Source organism: Pyrus communis, chromosome 8, assembly GCF_963583255.1.
Source record: "Pyrus communis chromosome 8, drPyrComm1.1, whole genome shotgun sequence".
In the NCBI taxonomy this organism is placed as follows: Eukaryota; Viridiplantae; Streptophyta; class Magnoliopsida; order Rosales; family Rosaceae; genus Pyrus; species Pyrus communis.
In genome coordinates, this window is record NC_084810.1 from 7,783,999 (window position 1) to 7,789,998 (window position 6,000).

Here is a 6,000-nt window from a genome sequence, read left to right on the forward strand (position 1 = left end):
GATTACAAGGGCAATTGAATTGAGTTGCCCTTTACCCCAAAAAAAGTATGCCAACAGTCCGCAAAATGGAAGGCAATTGGGTTGAAGGTAGCTGCCCCTTCAACAATTGCAAGGGCTTGCGCCCTACGTGAAGCCCAATAGACAGGGGGGCTCACGTGAAGCACATATTTGTCGCAACCCGTGAGCTATTCACCAGCTCTCCCACTTCCCCCCACTTGCAAATTTTACACTTTTAAAATCTTATAAAGTTCAACACACTTGCAAATTAAACGTTCAAAACTACTCAAAAATCTATGGCAACAATGATATGTGGGGATAAGACGAAGAAAACATTAAAATATTTAAAAAAATATGTTTGTGAATAGGAATTGCCCTTGTCATTACCTTTCTTCCCTTCACATTGGTGGACTTGCCAAAAGGAATTACTGTTTAGAGTAAAAAATAAGAATAATTTTATTGCCCTCGCCTTCCAATTGACATTGCCCTTAACCATCTGGTGAAGATGCTCTATGTGTACCTATTTGCCACAGCTTAAACAAGGCTTCATTGCTATCCTTAAATTATGAAGGTCCAAATTCTTGGCAGAAGGCCCGTGTAAACTCGCCTCAAGTAGGAGTGGCACGAAGGCAATCCAGCCAACGAAGCCATCACAGAGCTTTGTTGTCAAGGTGAAAAGAGACGGTGACAACCTTTTGGTGCTTGGTGGTATTGTAATAGGAGAAATATTGCTCAGCCTTGTAAATCCATGCCAAAAGATCATCGCCATCAGAAAAGCATGAAAAATCTAGAAGATGTTGCCATTAGGGACAAGGAGTAAGTCCACCACCATCATAATTCTCAAGCGAGGGTATTCGGGGGTTGTTTCAGTGCTGTATAAATCAGTATCATCAGTGAGGATCGGTGGAGGAGCAACCAGATCTGAGGTCGAAGTAGCCGGGTCAGACGAAGAAAGTCCCCCACCACCAAACAAAAGCTCCCGACATAACTGCTCAAGGCACACTGCCAATTTGGTGGCCATGGAGGTGGAAAGAGAGGACATCATCAAAACAATCGACAACTGAATAAATTGGGGTAGAGCCTCTATTGAGGATTCAAGTGTAAAGATGCGACCATCCAAGGCGGAAACATGAGAATTGGTTGTGTGGCAGAGCATACAAGAGGGAAACTAGAAACGAGAAGGATGATACCAATGATGATAAGATCCACTTCCGAATTCCTTTTCCGAACCTGCAAGCAGTAATGAATTGGTTATGTACTAAGAACGAGAGAAGAAAAAGCTCGGCTCCAATGTTTTTGTATTAAATTATTTTTTACCGAATGACCGCCATAACCTCCGACAAAAAAAACCTAGAAAACTCAAAATCCCAATCCATATCATAAACCCAAAATCGGCAAATCTGTGTTGGCTAGGCTTATCTTCAAACTAGTAGCTTTTGGAAATTCGGTGATGATGAAGGATGAACGACAGATAGAGCTGGGTTTGAGAGAGAGGAGAGGACAAGTCAGGGAGAGTGAGAGTAGCCTACTCCATACAAAACTTAAGACGCCGACAAACTTGTTGTCGGCCATGGGAGTCCATTTCAGTATTGGATCGTGGCGATGAGGTCGTCGATTGAGTCAAGAACGCCATGGAAGCGGCCGAGTCAAACCAGATTGGGTGGTCAGCAACCGAGGATTGACAGTCCACCAACTTCAGCGAGAGCTTGAGGGTGGCTCAGTCGTGGTGGTCATGATGGCAGTGATGGTCTCGGTGACTTCTGTGCGAGTGGTTTCGTCAAGGAGGAGAAGAGTGGGTGGCAGGGAGTCTCGAGGGGACAGTGGGAGTCTTTTAGAGTCCAACAACTACCATACCATTTAATGCTGAGGCTGGGTCTCGAGGTAAGTTAGAAATAGGCTGGTTCGGAGCTCTGTTGTTCTAAGAGCAACTCCACCCTTAAAGACTTTGCGCCAGCATCCAGCCCATTTATCTACTTAATTGAACAGTAATAGACCCAATGAACAGTAATAGGCCAAAGCATCTCCACCCCAAAAAAAATGTGCTGGCACCCAGTCTAAAAATGCGCTGGCACAAACGATCTCCACCCCTACAAAATGCGCTGGCATCCAGTCCATTTAAAATATTAAATAATTTTTTTATAAAATAATAAATAAAAAAAATAGTTTTAATTTCGGATAGGATTTTTAACCAATCTCGTCACGCCACGTGTCATTATCCGAACGTACTATTTTTTGAATAGATTTCCGCTAAGATTTTCAACCAATCCCGACAACCCACGTGTCACTTCCTCTTTACAATAATTTAGGCAAGATTTCGATAAGATTTTTAACCAATCTCGTCACGCCACGTGTCATTATCCGAATGTACTATTTTTTTAATAGATTTCTGCTAAGATTTTCGACCAATTCCGACACGCCACGTGTCACTTCCTATTTACAATAATTTAGCCAAGATTTCGATAAGATTTTCAACCAATCACGTAGTGCCACGTGGCATTGTCCAGAACCTCATCTTTTTTTTTTTTTGTCCATATAAACCCTACATCCCTACATCCCTACATCCATCCTCACACTAAACTCAATCTTTTTTTTAGCTTAGAATTCTTCTTTATCGTTTTCAAATCTTGAGTTCTTACAATGTCTTCTTCAAGGAGAGCGTATAAACAATTGCAAGAGCAGCAGAAAAGGTTGTTGGCACAACAGGAAGAATTGGTCAATCTTGACCAACGTGGAGGTGGAGATGAGGCCTTCGCAATGGAGGAGGATGAGGATGATCACCATAGAAGGTGGAGGGCCTCACATTCCCGCCGTATCATGGAAGCTATGGGTCAGATAGCCAAACCCAGACGTGCGGCAAACATCGATAGAAGAAGGGAAAGACGAGGTAAAGATCTCTTGGAAGATTATTTTATTCCCAACAGTGTTTTCCTTGATCATGTTTTTAGACGTCGTTTTAGAATGCAACGAAGTTTGTTCGATAAAATCATGAGTGATGTTTGCAACCATGATCCATATTTTGTGCAAAAAGAGGATGCTTTTCATATTCTAGGTCTTCTTCCTGAGCAAAAAATTATGGCTATATTGCGAATGCTTGCATATGGAGCATCTGCAAATCAAGTGGATGAGATCGCAAGGATGGGAAAAACAACAGTTCTGGAGTCCCTGATGCGGTTTTGCTCTGCAATTGAAGCCCTCTACACCAATGAGTACCTTCGGCAACCCACGACAAGGGACATGCAAAGGCTTCTGAGGAAGGGTGAGATGCGAGGCTTCCTTGGCATGATTGGAAGCATCGACTGCATGCACTGGACATGGAAAAACTGTCCAAGTGCGTGGCAAGAAGCTTATGGTGACAGAAAATGAGCCAAAAGCATCATTCTGGAAGCGGTGGCTTCTTTTGATACAAGGATTTGGCATGCTTTTTTTGGTGTTCCAGGAGCTCAGAATGACCTAAATGTCCTTGCCCAATCTCCAGTGTTTGACGAACTGCTACAAGGAAATGGGCCGAGATGCACGTATTGGGTTAATGGTAATAAATACGAGGGACCATACTACCTTGCAGATGATATTTACCCCAAGGTGGTCAACATTTGTCAAAACAGTGTCACACCTGCAGAGTGAAAAAGAGAAACACTTCGCAAAGTGTCAAGAAGGGTGTAGGAAGGATGTCGAGCGTTGTTTTGGTATCCTGCAAGCTCGTCGGGCCATTGTCAGGGTTGCAGCTAGAATGTTTGATGTCGAGGCTCTTCGATCCATCATGATAACGTGTATTATTCTACACAACATGATTGTTGAAGACGAGTATGATTATGATGCTGTAGATGAATACGAGCCGGATCCGATGAACAACTCAAGAACACAAATCTACTATGCTCATGACCGGACCGAAGATCCCGTGCAACACGAGCCGTTGGAACGGGATGGACATTACAATTAATTGATCGTTCAACGGTACACTTCATTGCAAGAGCCATACTGGCACATAACCCGCCAGAATGACTTGATTGACCATCAGTGGAGATTGCACGAAGGCGAAGATAATTAAAATAAGGCTTGTGGTTGAAGAATAAAGTGTATTGTTTTTTAAGTAATCTTATTTAGTGTGTTTGTTTTTTTTTTAAGTTTAAATGGTGAGGTTATGTAATTTTATTTGGTGTTTTTTTTTTTAAATGTTTATTTGGTGAGTTTATGTAATCTTATTCAAATATTTAAATAAAGTACAAAAATTACATAAGAAATTAAATAAAGTTCTAAAAATAAATAAGAAATTACATAAGAAATTAAGTTCTAAAAGTAAATAAGAAATTACATAAGAAATTAAATAAAGTTCTAAAAATAAATAAGAAATTACATAAGAAATTAAATAAAGTAGTACAAATAAATGCGAAATTATACAAAGTCTGTGGAGTTAGGATATGTGGTGCTAGGATCTTGGTTGCTAGGATTTCTGTAGCTGGAACCCCCTTGACTTGTTTCGGCATCTCTTGCACGCCTCCTTCGCACGACATCTCTTTTTTCTGATGTCCAAAAATATTTTGAATTCGGAGACAGTCCTACTAGAGACTTGTTCATAGTGTCACGATCTATTTGAGCCATCCTTTCTTCTCTAAGCATCTCATTCTCTCGATGAAGTGCTTCTCTAATCATCTCGTTCTCTCGATTATCTATTTCTCTTTGTCTCTCAGCTGCCGCATCACGAGCCTCAGTAGCTGCTATTATTGCTGCCATAGCAGTAGCTTTTTCCTCATCTCTAGCCTTTTCCCATGCCGCCAAGCAAACCAATCAAACCATATTTCAATATATACATGTCAAATCTCATTTCATAAACTTAAATCAATGTCTCAGTATTGGAAATAACAATTCAATAGAAACATATTCATAAACCAAATCATATCCACATAGGATAATAATTACGAAAATAGAATAATCACCAATATCACTTATATTAAAGTCACTCGTAGAAATGATAAACCTATATCAAATCAAACCATCTACTATGTAACATTGCAAAACTAGAAATAACCAAATGTTGTGCACAGAGTTTGTCTTCATAAATGGTAAAATGCCACCTATTGGTAATCACACATCTTGTTCCTTTGTGGAACAATATTTATCATGATATAAGTAATGATCCATCGGAGCTATCACTGAGATGTGAAACCATGCCAACTACACAACATTTTTCTTAAACATACATGTTTGGACTTCATTAATAGCAACTAGATCATAAAAAAAAAAATCCATATTATTTGTAGCACATTCTTGCATAGCAATTACAGGAAAGCAAGACAACCTTGGAAGGAGCATGAGAATAAAACTTGATCCCACTTTTAATCCCACATGACTTGTAGAATAGCTAGCTAACGTACCACATTTGAAGGCATCCGGAAAACATAATCAAGACCAATATACATCTTTGAGGGTTGGAAATGTAGAAGTATAGTTAAACTAAAGTTGTAAGGGACTTTCCAGCATGCACTAATGTACTATTAGATTACTACATAACACAAGTATTTACAGCTCGGTGCAAAGAAAGTAGAGAAGTTATTTGACGAGGTCTTACTCCAAGGAGATAATATCAATAACCACTTCCCAATAGTGTAAAAGAGTTAATTCAATACTACCATATGTGCATCATCATGGTGATGTAGCTCATGTCTCACAAATTCTATAATCTACAAAGACATTGTGATCTGATGACAACTAAACAGAGAGCACCTCCCTTGTTGCTTCACTAATCTCCCCATGACAGCACGATAATCAACCAACGCATTTCAACCAAATGTATGTTCTCACAGTAAATTAATAATCCTAATTCTGCAGATATATAGTATCTCAAGAAATACGCTTTCCAATCTTTAATTATGGGAATTCTAGTTCTTTAATTCAAAAACTACCTCTCATCCATACTGAAGCATGCCAATTTGAAATAACAAAACTCATTGAAAAAAAAATCAAAATAACAGAACCAAAGCAATCCAAATCCAATGACAAGAAACCAAA